The sequence below is a fragment of the Zalophus californianus genome, chromosome 1 (genome assembly GCF_009762305.2).
Source record: "Zalophus californianus isolate mZalCal1 chromosome 1, mZalCal1.pri.v2, whole genome shotgun sequence".
NCBI classification, from domain to species: Eukaryota; Metazoa; Chordata; class Mammalia; order Carnivora; family Otariidae; genus Zalophus; species Zalophus californianus.
The window spans coordinates 136,878,536-136,894,138 of NC_045595.1; the positions used below are offsets into that span (position 1 = coordinate 136,878,536).

General features: G+C 46.5%; 1 long non-coding RNA gene across 1 annotated transcript; it reads left to right on the plus strand.

The window, feature by feature from the left end:
• The first annotated feature begins 3,932 nt into the window (after positions 1-3,932).
• On the plus strand, positions 3,933-14,495 carry LOC113918476. Its single transcript, XR_003518574.2, has 3 exons — positions 3,933-4,637; positions 11,430-11,593; positions 14,370-14,495. It is a non-coding gene; the product is annotated as an uncharacterized LOC113918476 (long non-coding RNA).
• The last annotated feature ends 1,108 nt before the right edge of the window (positions 14,496-15,603 follow it).

Here is a 15,603-nt window from a genome sequence, read left to right on the forward strand (position 1 = left end):
TCTGGGTTTCCCCCCTTTCAGTAGTTGGGGTCTCCCCGTCTTTGTGTTGTCCTTTTCTTTCAGGGTGGCGGCGAGGAGGCTGACTTTCTTTTTCATCTTTTTGTCAGCTTCCCGTTCGGCTGAGACCTCCCTGTTCATGTAGACCTTATTGGCAATCTCTTTTAGTTGGGTGATGTTCATCCCGGCGAAACCCTCCAGTTTCTGAAGTTTTTTTCTGATGTCTGGGGTGGCCCGAGCCATGAAGGAGGTATTTACCATCTGTTGGCTTTCCTGTGCCTCGGGCTCAAATGGAGTGTATATTCTGTAGGTTTCACATAGTCTTTCGTAGTAGTCCCGGGGGGACTCCCCTGGTTGTTGAGTGACTGAGGATACCTTAGTCATGTTCATGGGTTTCTTAGCTCCTGCCCGGATTCCCCAGAGGAGGGTCTCCTGGTACCAGTGGATGTGGGCCTGTCCTTTGGTTGTGGTGAAGTCCCATGCTGGGTGCTCTTTGGGTGCGGCTGTATTAGCCCAGGCAGCGGGGTCAATGACTCCCACTGGTGCATGCTCTTCCAGGTACTGCCGTGCACCTTTAATTATTCTAGTCCTTCCCTCTGTGTTAAATAGGGTGTGGAGTAACTGTTGGCAGTCTTCCCAGGTTGGCCAATGAGTCTGGAAGAGGGATTCTGTGAGGTCTATCATGGCCTGTGGTTTCTCAGAGTAGGATGGGGTGCTATGTTTCCAATTGAGGAGGTCGGTGGTGGAGAAGGGCTGATAATACATCATGGAATGGCCAGGTTGGACTGTCCTACCTTCATTGTGCCTCTCGGGTTCTCACATCTCTCATACTGGCATTTGGAGGGCACCTGGACCCGGCCTGGGGCGCAGCCTGGCTGCTGGTCCTGGAGAAAGTGGATCTTTTGGGCCTGGGGGCGCTGGTAGCTCCTCTGGGCCTGGGGGCACCTGTGGATCCCCAGTGAAACTGATGCCGGCAGTGTCTAGAGCTGAAAGACCAGGTGTAGGTGGTCTTGGGGGTGCGTGCGGTCGGGGCAGGGTTGGTTCGTCCTCCAGATCTCCGACTAGGATTTGTGGAGACTAGGGCTTTTGCTGATTTTCTTTCTGTTACTTGGATGAGGCAATTAAGACTCTGGACTGTCTCTGCCTATTGCAAGCAAATCGCACCCAGGGGGGAAGGGTCTAAGCAATTCCTAGCCAATAGTCAATGTACGGAAACTGGTCAGGGTGTCCTGGTTCTCCTGTTACGACTCGCCATACTCGACGAATCGTTGGGACATCCAATGACCCTTCTGAAGGCCACCTGACATCAAAGGTGGGCCATTCCAATTCACATAGGGTGGGCCTGTCTAGGTCCTGGGACCCCAAGCCTTACTGGAATCCAACGTCGGGACCAGGTCCTCACCTGCCAAGTCTCCTTGAGTCCGGCGGGAACAGCAGAGCGGGGCTGGCCCAAGGCGAGCGGGGCAGGAGACTGCTGAAAATTAGGCAGGGCACGCCTTTTCCGTTACGATCCCTCCTTCTGTCACTGCCCCGCCATTGCCCCCAAACTGGTGGCAACAATGGGCCAGCACGGTTGGGTTTCCCGGTCAGGGAACCAAATGTTACGGAACCTGGACTGGATCACCCGACGGAAGAACCAAGTGGCACCCAGAGATCTTGGCGGATTGGAGGTTTATTTAATGCCGGCAGGCTCAGAGGAGAGTGGTCTCCAAAGGTCTGAGCCCCAAGCACAAGCAAAGGGGGCAATTTATACACATCTACTTCTGCATACTTGGCACTTTTGGCGCATGCGCGAAGCAGGGCAGGGAGAGGAACCCAGAAGAGCCCCGGGGCAAGGACTGGGACTCTTCTCGCTGGCTCAGTCAGCCATCTTAGGACATAGATTTTCCTTATCAAGATTATTTGATTTTTAAAAGAGGTGGATTTTCCATTCAAATATGTCCCCAAATAGTACACAAAAGGTGTTAAGAGCAAATGAAGTGAAAAGTTTGGGCAGTGTGCCACAACGTGATGGTGAGCAAAATATCCTTTACTGGATCAGCACTCCCCAAACTGTTCCAGCTTCTCATGCCTTCTTCCTTCTTCTCTGTCCTAAAATGGAATTAAATGCTAGAACTTGGAGGGACTTTAGAGACCAAAAGTTCTGTGGTTCTCAAACACTGGCTTGTGCCAAGGGCTGTGTGACTGGGATCACTGGAGAGCTGGTTTACCAGAGCGCTCCCCCACTGGGGATTCTGATTCGAAAGGGCAGACCCAGATAGATGAGCATTCTGGGTGTTCATAAGCTCCCCAGGAGACTCTGGTACTCAGCCAACACCCTCTTCTCCTTTACACACACCCTCCTTTTATAGGTGAGGAACCAACGGCCCAGAGAGGGATATCAGCATGGTTTAGGTCACACTGTTAGGGTGCCTAGTCGAGGAGGATTTTGAAATCGAGGTCACTACCTGCTTTGGGCCTGCCTTGTGCTGCCACCTTACCATCCTTTGAAAGCTCCCAAGTTTTCATCCCCTTACAACCCTCATAGCGGTAAGAATGAGGAATTTGCTGTCCAGATGGGGGGAGTATAAGTTAGATGCTTGTAAACAGGGAGTTGCTTCTGTTTTATTGACCTAATAATTACCTGCAATATGGTTTGCTTCTTTTAAGCTGATCCCCAGAGTTTGATTGTTGTAAATCGGAAATAATAATACCCAATTCATACAGTTTTGAGCATTCATTGTAAAGATATTGTGTGGGAAACCCTGGCATTTTTGCTAGGAATGCATTAACCAATTCCCCCGCCCACACACACACACACACACACAACACACACGCATACACACACTCCACTAATGTCATGTAAGGAAATCCCTTCTGTTACTACTTCTCTCTCCTTTAGCTCCTGACCCCTACTGAGGATAACAGCAATATGCCCTTTCCCCAAACAGTGATTGAAAACTGTAAGGTAAACAGGTGCCACTGCATTGCACACACACGTCCTCCCTGGGACCATTCCGAGCCATGGGCCACAAGAATTCGACTATTCAACAAATCAACCTTTATACATACCTTGAAACCTGATAACCCAGGATTTCCACCTAATGACAACTCAGCCACCCACCTTACCAATCTAGAAATCACCCAATGTTTTCAAGGCTTGTGATGCTACCATGAAGGAGCAGCACGTTACGAATGTCTATGTTTCTGATATGGATAACAGTCACCTAGAGTCGATGTGCTCAAGATCGCAAGCCCTCCCCAGTGTACTTTCTCATTAGGTAGGTCATTTCTTAAGCTTCAGCACTCTTCCCATACCCGCTGTCTGCTCTCTTCCTTCCTTCCTTCCTTCTCTTTCCATCGGGAAATCTGAAGGCAAGAGGGTACCGGGGGCCAGGGCCTCTGCCGCATCTGGCTGGCTTCCATTCCCCTCCTTCTGCTGTCACCCCAGCTGTCCGCAGCCTTGGCCTCCAGGAGAGAAGGGGCCCTTCTGCAGTGATGAGAGAGGGTGAAGCTAGGAAGTGGTTTGGCCTTGGACTGCCTGGCTGTAGAGACGCTGACTGGTGAGACTGTATCGTCCAGGCCTAGAAAGAGCTGCTGGAGCTACCCACTGGGGATGTTCCTCCTGTGTTTCTGAGTAACTGCAGCAAAGGAACTTAGCATCAGTGCTAATTAAAAACCTTTGGCCTCATAATGCATAAAGCAATCACAGTGACTCAGCACGTAAGGGGCCTCTGGTTTCAAAATAAGTCCACAAGTTCTTTGATCTCCTCCCTTCAAAGCAGCCTAATTCCTCTTTTGAGTGTGGCTTATACACTTTTAATCAATAGGATGTAGCAGAAATGTCAGAATATGACATCCAAGGGTAGGTCATAAAAGACATTATTACACTTCTGTTTTGCTCCCTCCTTTGCGTCATGTGCTCTGTAGGAAGCCAGCTGCCATATCATGAGACAACCGAGCAACCCTGTGGAGAAGCCCACATAGCGAGGAACTGAGGCCTGTTCCCCACAGCTGTGTGAGCACGCCATCTGGGAAGCAGATCCTCCAGTCTCAGGCAAGACAACATGGCCGCAGCCGCCGCCACCATCTACACGGCAGCCAGACCCTGAGCCAGAGCAGCCTAGCTCAACTGCCTCTGAATTCTTAACTTACCAACGTGGCAAGATAGTAGAAATCTGGTGTTTGAATCACCACGTTGTGTGGTATTTTGTTACATCACAATAGATAACCAATATAGGGCTCTTCATCTTTCCCATAGCAACTGTGACGAAAGGCAATCCAGGCTCAGCTCCAACACCCCCCATGACAGAACTTGCTTCCTCCAGCACAGCCCAGGGAATGGCTTGACCACTCTGTTATGAGGTGCTGCCCTCACTGAGCTGGTTTTGGCTTCCCTGTAACTTCCATCCCCGTCAAGGCACACCCTGTGAAGCCAAGGTGCATCCTCTCCTCTTCCATGTGACCGCCCTTCAGACACCTGAAGTCAGCGACGATGCCTGCCCCCGTGTCCTCCTCCACTGGCTACAGGAATAAAGAGGAGGGGCCCAGGAAAAGAGACATAGTCTGTAGGTAGGCCACAGTCTTTTGTGCACCAACCCAAGAGGGACTGGATACTGAGAGGCCTTGGGAAATGAGGAACACCAGTCCTGAACCACTAGGTAATATGATAAGAGGAGTAACACTAATAATAATAACTAACACTAACATCGCACTTAGGGTGTGCCAGATTTGTCCTATGTGTTTTATGTGTGTTAAGTTGTTTAAACCTCACAACAACTCATCACTATTGCTCCTTTCCACAGATGGGGAAACTGTGGTGGTTACAACATGCCAAAGGTCCCCCTAGCTAGTAAGGGGCAGAGCCTGCTTTCAGGGGGTGTTCTCCCAATCACAACTCAATACTGCCTTTCCTCCTTGGTCTAGCTCACCTCAGAGCTGCCTTGAAAGCCTGTATAGAAACAAAAATCATTTATTCAGCATCTGCTATGTGTCAGCACCTGGGCTGAGCATTCTGCACACACCAGAAACAGTAATGCTCAAAGTCACGCATGGTGACTTTGAGCACTGTGATTGCTTTGTCTTCTCAAAGACAGAAATGGACGAGGGTATTTTTGTCAATCCCATGCCCACCATGTGATTTTTAGAAGGATCCATGGTCTTGAGGCTGCCGTTCATTTGTGATGGCAGCAAATCTACCCCAGTCTGTAAAGGCTGAGGTCCTTCATCGGCAGAAAAGGAAAGCTGTCAGATCCTCAGAGCCCCCAGGACACTCATTTATCATGGTGAGAAATATTGATATTAATAAACCCTTCCACCTGGTACAATTTCCTGCCATCACCGCCCACCACCACTTTCTATTTGTAGAATAAAACTCTCAGCAAACAGAGCTTCACACTTCCTGCAGGCCTGTCAGATAAACACACATAAACACTCACGGGCAACCATTTCACACCTAATGGGTGGGGGTTGAAGGCGTGTGCCGGGCACAGCAGGAGGTTGGAGAGCTGCTTTCCCTCGGATCCCCTCTCCCAGGAGCCTGGCAGCAACGGGCAAGATGCAGCCCTCCCCACCACCTCCCACTCGGGAGGTGCCTGTAAGCACTGAAACAAAGTCGAAGTCAGGACTCTGGTCTCCAGGTCGGTCAGGAAAAGTCCCCTCCAAGGCGTGCGGCGTGCTTTGAGAAACCTGCCCTTTCTTAGATCTCAGGGAAGAGGCAGATCCAGATTTTGTGAGGCCTGAAGCTTATACAACTGGAGGTCCTTTTTTAAGAAAAAGAATACCACATTATGATACGTGAGGCTTGAAAACCACTATTTATGTAAAATGAGAAATCACAACCAATCTCAAAATCTTAAAAATGCTGACCATACCATAAACATCACAAAGTCTACACAAATGATGTACGATTTTATTAATTGCCTGACATATGACTAAAATATTTTTTTCCTACCTTTTTTGGGGGCCACATATTCTTTAAATTGTTTCTTCGAATTTGATGACAATTCTGCCATAGGAAGACAAGTCAGTCTTAGCTCCAGCATGCTTGATCAAGATTTTTTTCTTACCGATTGTTTCAAAAAAGATTCTTTCAGCATCACAACTCATTACTGGAAATACCACGTAAACATTTAGGATTGTTGTCGATTTGGGGAAAATGTCCAACAAGATTTCTTTCCTACATGATTGCATGACTTCAGAGCATAACAAGTATTCCTTAGCAGTGACTAATCTTAAAAACTCTTATTTATTTATTTATTTAATTTTTTTTTTACTTTTTAAAAAAATTTTATTTTATTATGTTAGTCACCGTACAATACATCACCAGTTTTCGATGCAGTAATCCACGATTCACTGTTTTCATACAACCCCCAGTGCTCCATGCAGTACGTGCCCTCCTTAATACCCATCACCAGGCTAACCCATCCCCCCACCCCCTCCCCTCTAAAACCCTCAGTTTGTTTCTTGGAATACATAGTCTCTCATGGTTCGTCTCCCCCTCTGATTTCCCCCACTTCATTTTTCCCTTCCTTCTCCTAATGTCCTCCATACTATTCCTTATGTTCCACAAATAAGTGAAACCATATGATAACTGACTTTCTCTGCTTGACTTATTTCCCTTAGCATAATCTCCTCCAGTCCCATCCATGTTGATGCAAAAGTTGGGTAGTCATCCTTTCTGATGGCTGAGTAATATTCCATTGTATATATGGACCACATCTTCTTTATCCATTCATCTGTTGAAGGGCATCTCGGCTCTTTCCACGGTTTGGCTATTGCGGACATTGCCGCTATGAACATTGGGGTGCATATGGCCCTTCTCTTCACTACATCTGTGTCTTTGGGATAAATACCCAGTGGTGCAAATGTTGGGCCATAGGGTAGCTCTGTTTTTAATTTTTTGAGGAATCTCCACACTGTTTTCCAAAGTGGCTGTACCAACTTGCATTCCCACCAACAGTGTAAGGGGGTTCCCCTTTCTCCACACCCTCTCCAACATTTGTTGTTTCTTGTCTTGCCAATTTTTGCCATTCTTACCGGTGTAAGATCCTTTACCTCTTTCATTAGGTTTATTCTGAGTTATCTTATGGTTTTTGGTGCTATTGCAAATGGAACTAGAAGCTGGTTCTTTGAAAGAATTAATAAGATCGATAAACCACTGGCCAAACTTATCCAAAAGAAAAAAAAAAGGACCCAAGATGACATGATACTTTATGTGGGAAACCCAAAAGACTCCACCCCCAAATTACTAGAACTCAGACAGCGATTCAGTAATGTGGCAGGATAAAAAAGTCAATGAACAGAAATCAGTTGCTTTTTTATACATTAATAATGCAACTGTAGAAAGAGAAATTAGAGAAACAATTCCATTTAAAAACTCTTTAAATTGAAAATCACTCATTGATTTATTTATTAGTCATCCATGTCCTCACTGGAGAAAGGTAGCATGAGTTGTGTGCTATCCTCATGGGTGTCAGTTTATCAACAAGAAATGTAAATCTTTCTCCAACGTATTCATATGATTCACTCCTCATCATTAGTTGGATTACTAAACAATACAAGAGTCTATTCATTATTATTCTTTTGAAAGTTATGTCTCCTACTGAATTATTGCTTTTGATACGATTAATTATAGTTCTATCCTTGAATCAGAATTTCTATTTATTTCATTGCTTTTCTTCTTCTATTAACTTTTTTCCTGAAATTTCTCTGTTATTAAATAAATGTATTTAAGAATGACAAAAGAATATACTTTTCCCATGTCCCCAAATTGGGAATCCTCCTCTAGGAACTCAGCTGCCTCAATGTTAATACTTTGCTAAGGGCAAAAGACAATCTTAGCCCCAACCCCCCAGGATCCTGTAAGTTTACTTGAACATATAAACATTCCTTTGGAAACTTCCTTTCTCTCTACCCCCCCAAGATACACGTTGGCAATCATTCCCCAAGCATATGACCCACCGATATACATCTGAAGGGTCTCGTGACTCTGGTTTTATTAGACAGTAATAAATGACCTTTCCCAACAATAGCTAGCCCCCTCAAGGTCCTGAAAGCCTTGCTTCCAAATTCCTTAGAGACTGAGGCTATCCCTAAGCCCCTCCCAACTTGAAAGTATATATAATTGGCCATTCCTCCTCCCCGGTGCCGCTTTCCCTGCCCATGGGTCCCGTCCCTATGCGTTAATAAAGCCACCTTGTTGACCAGAGATGTCTCAAGAATTCTTCCTTGGCCATTGGCTTGAATCCTAACATCTTTCCTACATCATCTACTGCCTTATTTCTTTTAGTGAAATGTCCCAAAAATGTCTTTCCAAATTGAATTAAAATGGCATATTAATTAAGCCTTAGGAACTTTTAAGTAAAACACCTTGCTTCTCTTATTGTATTCAAGTTTCTCTTCTGAGTCTTCAAAAATAATTTTTAGAGTCTCTTTTCAAGGTTGTTGCATCAATGTTGCAAGGTTGAACAGATTTATAATAGCAGGCCAACCACTATCTACATAATTCCAAAGCTGGGTACTATAGGCCACATTCGTACAAAATGAAACCTCTGCTCCTGTACATTTTGGAGAGTAGAAATATTCTTGGAAGCCATTCCGACACTAGATACCCAACAATAACTCAACTAACCATACACGGAAGTGATAGTGATTTCAAACACCACTATATATGTGTGTGTGTGTATATATATATATATATATATATATATATATATATATATAGTTTAATAAATTGAATATGTCCCCAACTCAGCTTCCCCTTGCCCCTATACCCCAAATGCCCATGGTCACCACAACATTCCCTAGGATAAGGGGGAGTATGAGGGAGAAGAAATTGCAGCAGAAAGAGATAATGGATTTAACCAATTGCAGTAAAAAAATGTTTGTTTTGAGGAAGTGTTTAACCTGAACGAAGTCCCAATGGCCAAATCTAGGATAATTTGAGCAACAAAATAAATAATAATAGTAATGGATTTAACCTGCAGAAAAAGTTAATATCTATCGGTTCATGATGATATAAATAAAAAAATAAAAATAAATAAAATAACTGATTAAAGAAATGGGGGAGAAGGGACAGCTTTTCCTTAAAGAAGATTTCCAATTAAAACTTGTATAACAGGGAAGATGGAAATAGAAAATCACCATTTGGCAAACACCACAGTAATAACTGTTGCAGGCAAGAATCATCAATGGATGCTAAAATCAGTGGTGAAAGTATGATGATAAACAGAATATTTGCATAGTATCAAAGTATCTCCTCATCAGACACTTATTAATTACTAGGGGCCACGGGGGGAATCAAACTCTACAGAGGAGAAGGCTCGCAGACACATTAACCAAATGGTTGAAGTTAACATCACCAGAAACAAAACACACCGATATCATGTAGTGCCTGGTATCGTGCCCAAGAGAACATAACATCACTGTCAAGTCAGTGAACTCTTCAGGCATCCAGCGGTTTGGTGCAAGGGGGGATGTCTCTTGGAAATAAAGGACAAATTATTGTATCTCCCACCTCTCACCACTAAGAAAGGAGCCCCATGCCTGGTAGGCCTCTTTGGGATCTGAAAGCCGCTTAGTGAAACTGCTCTGGCCCATTTACCAGGTAACATACAAAGCTGTTAGCTCTGGGTCACAGAAGTCCAGGTGCAGTGTAAAAGAGGACTGATATTGCTTAGACCGAACAATGAGCAGACCCTATTGATATTAGAGTTGTCCGTGGTGGGCAGAAACACCATGTGGAGCTTATGGCATGCCCCAGTAGGAGAATCACAATGTAGACCCCTAGGGTCCTGGAGCAAGGCTATTCCATCTGCAGAGGAGAGCTATATACCATTTGAAACATAGCTCTTGGCATGCTAGTGGTCCTGGTAGAGATGGAGCATCTGACAAGTGACTACGTAGCCAAAGCTTCCCATCACGAGCTGGCATCCAATCTACCAAGCCATTGGGTCAACAGACCCAGCAGCAATCTGTGGGTAACAGAAGTGTTTCATCAGGGATTGGGCATGAGCAAGGTCAGAGGGCAATGTAAGCTGCACTGGGAGATGGCCCAGATGCCCCTGTCATCACCACTGTTGTACCAAGTTCGCTCCCTTAGATAAAATGTACGGCCACATGGGGGATGCCTTCCAATAGCCAAGCTGATGGACGAAGAAAAAGACTGTGACTGGTTCAAGGACGTGTTGGCTTGATTTGGAGATGCTAGCCAAAAATGGACTGCTGTGGGCCTGCAGTCCCACTTGGGGCAGTCCTGAAAGACAATGTTCAGGGAGTCCTTCCACTGGGCAGAACACATGGTCATTCACTTTGGGTGGAATAGAAATAGGAATAGGTACACACAACTCAATGCTGTGGGAAATCACTGGGCTGGTTGGCCAAGGGGCCTGAAAAGAGAAAGATTACAAGACTGGGGCCTAGGAAGAGCCTGGAGGTGGATCTACGGGTGAAGATCTTTGTACTGCATGTTAATGCCCAGCAGAGAGCATCTACCATGGAGGGGGCACTAAACTCTGTGAAAATGGGGCGCTATCCTCTAGGATGCCACTAACACTCCCCAAGACCATTATGTGATGTAGTATCCCCGAAAGGTAGAATATATGGGTCCAGGAACCAAGGGCCCTGTACACCTTCATTTTCTGTGTCCTACCTGAGCAATCAATGCCTCTCCTTGCTGTCGCATTAGGCTCTGCAAGTCTAGAGGTCTTGATTCCCAGAGGGAAGCATCTGTACTGGGGAACACAGGAAATGCCCCATTAAACCTCAAGCCTCAGTTGCTGCCTAGTCACTGTAAGCTTCTTGTGCCAAAAGAAGGTGAGAAAAGGAGTCCCTACTCTAGCAGGGTAAATGACCTTGATCATCAGGTACATACTGGGGCTTTTCCTGGTACTCTCTTGCCTCTTCTGGTGATAACTTAAGTGCAGCAGGCATGGCCAGAGAACAGCATACTGACCAGAAGCTCACACGTGATGGTTTGGGTCCTCCTAGGAAAGTCAACAGCAAGAAGAATACAAAATAGGCAATCGTGGCCTTGAGACCAACCACACCCATTTGGGTTATAGATCATCCCTCTAATCTTCCTCTGGTAAGTGGCAAAGGGGGCCCACCGGAATGCCAGCAGAGCTGCTCCCAGAGAGACTGAACTTCCTATCAAAGTCCAAGCAGTGCATAAGGCAGGTGCTCTGGTGCCTCACCCAGAAGCTTCCATTCGGGGTCAAAGTTCCCATTCCCTCAGCTGCCATGAGTGTTGGCTGCTGATTGCTCACACCAAGCCCTCTAGGAATTGCCCCACACTAAAGGGAGTGGTCTGGGGAGCAAGATGGGGCTCCCTTGCCTCAGTCGGAGTCAATTCAGAAGGACCATACCTGTAGAATTGGCTGGGGCCGCTGTTGCAACTGCACCACACCTCAACCCGGCCCTGTGCTCATTCCTGCTTCCTCGCTCCCTTACAGGCATCGTTCCAGAGACGATCACCCTGCAGAAAATCTTCCTGCACACAGATGTCTGCAGCAGTCTGTCTCTCAGGAAACCTGACTCAAGACTCCCGGCTTTCCTACATGCTCTTGACATGAGTAGGAGTGTTGGCCCATATACGTAATAGTCCCAACTCCTACAGGTGAGGGGGCATGATGTGAAGCATCACATGGACGTAGAGGGTGAGCAAGAAGTAAAATGTGTGGTTTGCAGTCACTGAGACGTGACGGCTGTTTGTTACCACAGTAGAACTGAACCCATCCAGACTGATACAGAATCAATACGGTAATTCTGCCATTAAAATTTTACAGATTTTGGACCCAGTTTAGAGGTGGCCCAGGCCAAACTTCAATTTATGAAGCAAATGTAGGTCTGAGCTTATGGGTGACAAATTAGAATCAAGCAAGAAAGAGAGAAACAAAGTCAGGGAGGCTAAGTGCCAGCTCAGTAGAGTTTTCTGGAGTCTCGACTGAGAGTTGCAGGACCGAATTCACTTAGAATTGCTTGTGGTGGTGGTTGGGTAAGTCCGGAACATGAGGATGAATTGCTAGTCAGCAGGACATGGTTAGAGTTGGTTAGCCAGCTGTCCATGTGGTTTCAGGTCACTGCCAAGAGCTTTTTGTGGGTAGTCCAGATGTTTCTGGACTCAAGTGGAAAGTGAGTCAATGCCCATATCTGTGAGAGAAATAAAGATGAATACTTCATTGTTGTGTTTAATGTCTTCATCCAGTGGGAGGCATGGATCTAAGACAAAGGTCTGGACACTTGACAGTGCACTCATAGACAAGAGAACTTGATAAAGTCCTTTCCAAAGAGGTGTCAGCAAAGATTTTTGCTGATGAAACTTGACTAGTCACGGGACTTTACATTGTGGCCCTGTCTCTGTTCAGGTAGGGGGTAGAGTTTCTTGAGCCCGTGAATGTGTCCTTGACAGCCTTGTTAATGCCCTGCAATATAACACAGTGGTATCTGGCTCAGGAATGTTCTGTTGCTATAGCTGCTGAGGGAAAAGCCAGAGTCTCCCTTGTTAATATTTCATGAAGTCAAGTCTTGGGAATTTGTGTGTTGTCGATCTCATCAACCTAAGAGCCATAGGCGGTGCATCTGGCTTCTGGCATCCAGTTTCTGCACAAATCTTGGCCCGTTTATTATTTTTAATCCCATTTTGATATTCCATTCCCTCTGCTGACTGCAGACAATGTGGGCATTGACAGCATGAATAATTCTGTAGGCTTTACAATTTTAAAACCTGACCTGTCAAATGTATGTCCCTACGGTTGGAGAGTCTTCCAAATCTGGGAATGAAGTTTTATAGAGTCTTTGGCTAATCACCACTGCCTCAGCCTTGGCATACAGATATGCTTTACCCATCTTGAAGAGACCATAAATTACTAAAACATGCCCATATGGATAGCATTTTCCTTATCTGGATAACTCGAGCTTGAATTTTAATTACAGATAGCCCCTAGAAGGAGGGAATAAACTGCTTTCTCTTTTTTGACAGTCACCCCGTGCTCCCTCTTCAGTTGTGAGCCTGACAAAGAGGGCCGCTCCCGGTGTACTGTTTGGCCAAACAAGAACACTGTGCACAAATCTGGTCCAGCCTCCTATTTCCTAACATCCCATCTTTGTGGCCATGGGTGGTGTCATGGGCTATGTGACCAAGGGGAGGAGGCAATGCTGTTTGTACCAAGCAAAATAGGGGTACACAAGACCCTCTGCCCATCTCCAAAGATTCTGATATGAATCCGAGACCTCATCCCAAAGTGCTACCTGAGGAGAGTGCCGGGCTCATGAAACCGGAAAGAAGCCACAGACCGAGAGTAGCCAATGGCCGAGGCTACTTGGCTAGGAGCCAAAGCAAACACCTTTTTACACATAAAGACACGAGAAATTTTTAATTTTTCCATTGTCATAAATGGCCCAAAGGCACAGCAGGTGTCCGGCTTTGAAGAACCAAGTGTCCCCAGCTCAGGTGGGGACAGTGGTCTGCGCCGCATGAGGCAAGGAGCGGCTGCACCCCCCTGGGGAGAACGGAGTGCATCTCAGAGATTAATCCTCTTGTTTTTTCCTTCTTAAACCAATGACTGCTTTACAGACACTGCTAAGCCCGACAGAACACAATACCCGCTGCAAGGTAAGCTTATCTCCGTTTTACAGATGGAAGAAATCAGAGTCCAAGAGACTGGTGGGTTGCACTGGCCAAGCCTGGTCTCGAACCCAGGTCCTTCTGCCTCCAAAACCCTTGCACATCACCTCTGCTGTAGCCCTTCCCTTCTCTGCAAAACAGCCCCTCCTCTGTAGTACAAGCCCCAGCTGGATGGAGACTCTTGCTGATCAACCTCCGTGTCTAGGGAACAGAGCAGCAGCAAAGAGATCTACTTGATTCATCTGTGTATTCCTCCATTCTCTCCTTTATTCTCCATCCATTCACTTAAACATTTGTGCTCCCTTGGGCAGCACATACACTTCCCAAATACTTATTGAACTGTCACTCTGACCCAGATACCCCGCTAAGTGCTGAAATAGGTCAACAGAACAGGGGATACACTGAGGAAATCAGACACCAACCAAGTAAACCCACCAATAAATACATAATTACAAGCTGTGCGGAAGGCCTTTTTTTTTTTTTTCTCCGAAGTCCCTTCCCATCTGCAGCAGCAATACTGGAGAAGGAATGTCAGTTGTGTGGTTTGTGAACTGGAACTGAGAGAAGCTCCAGCACTGCACTGCTCACAAGAAACAGACGTGTATCATGCAAAGTGCAGACGCAGGCCCAGTTTCTAGGAGCAGGGTTAGGGCAGGTGAAAACAAACAAGTGAAATTAATGTTAATAATATATTTGACTCAACCCGGTATGTCCAAAAGACCATTCCAACAACATCTCATTGTTGACGAAATACTTTACTGTTTTTCAGACGGTCCTCAACATCCAGCGTGTTTTTAAGGCTTACAGAAGATGTGAATTCAAACTAGTCTCTTTGCAAATGCTCAACGCTGCGTGTTGGTTGGGGTTGCCCGTGTTGCACGGTACACATTTAGTGGACACTGACAGAGCAATCTCGAATGTACGTTGTGTACGTTGGTGCCTTTCAACCTTAGCTATCGTGGGAATCACTGGAAAATCACAATTCTCATTTGATTGGCGTGGGGGTGGGGTAGGGTAGGGGAGAGGGGTTGCCTGGGTGTCCGTATATTTGAAAGCTCCCCAGGTGATTTGAATGTGTAACACAGTGTAAACAATAGCACCTTGCACCCAAAGTCTTCAGATCATTCAAAGTGACAGGCCTGAAGCTCCCCCACCCCCGCTTGCTAACCTCTGCTCTCTCCCCCCTGCAAGCTCAGCCCTGGCCGCAGGCTCCAGGCCAGGCACCTCAGTCTGGAAAGTTGGGCTGAGGAGCCCCAGAGCATTTGTCATCCCACCTGGCATGCACAGCCTGGCTGCTGGTCCCACTCAGACCGTCCAGCCCTGGCTCTCACAAATCTGACTCTACCTTCACTGTTTATCTCCTATGCCTAAGGCTTTCTTGGTCCAGGGGTCTGCCCCATGTCTCTAGTCTTGGGCCTGCCTTGGTCTCTTTCCTGTCCCCCAACTGTCCTAACCTACCCTCCTCCAAAAACATCTCTTGGAGCTTCTACCCTTTCTCCTACTTGCTGGGACACCTGCCACCTCTTTGCCAGGTCCTCCAGAGTCTCTGGATCCCTGGATCCACCAGCCTGTTGCTCTCCCTTCACTCCCCGCCTCCAACCTCTCCCCAGCAGCTGGGCCACCGTCCCTGCCTTGGTGGTTAACCCTTCTCTGCCCGATCTTATCAGAGCATCTTAAACTCAAGCTCCTTTAACCTCTGATCCATAATGGGCTCGTTAATTGTTGTATCTAGGCACGTCAACCTACCCAGGAAACAAGAACCCTGCTTATCTCTATTTTTATCCCTCTCTCCTTACTTTTGTTTTTTATCTTACCTTTTAAGGTTTTTTAGTCTTCAGTTGTTTCTCCTGCTCTAGGCCTGCCATCCCCAGAGGAGACAACAGAAAGTCTAATAAATAGTGGAAGAAGCATGTCGCCCACAGTCACCACAAGAGGTGTCTGCTCTGAGCTGACTCACCGCCCTTGACTGGTCTGGGAGCACGGAGAGGCCTGCAAAGCCAATG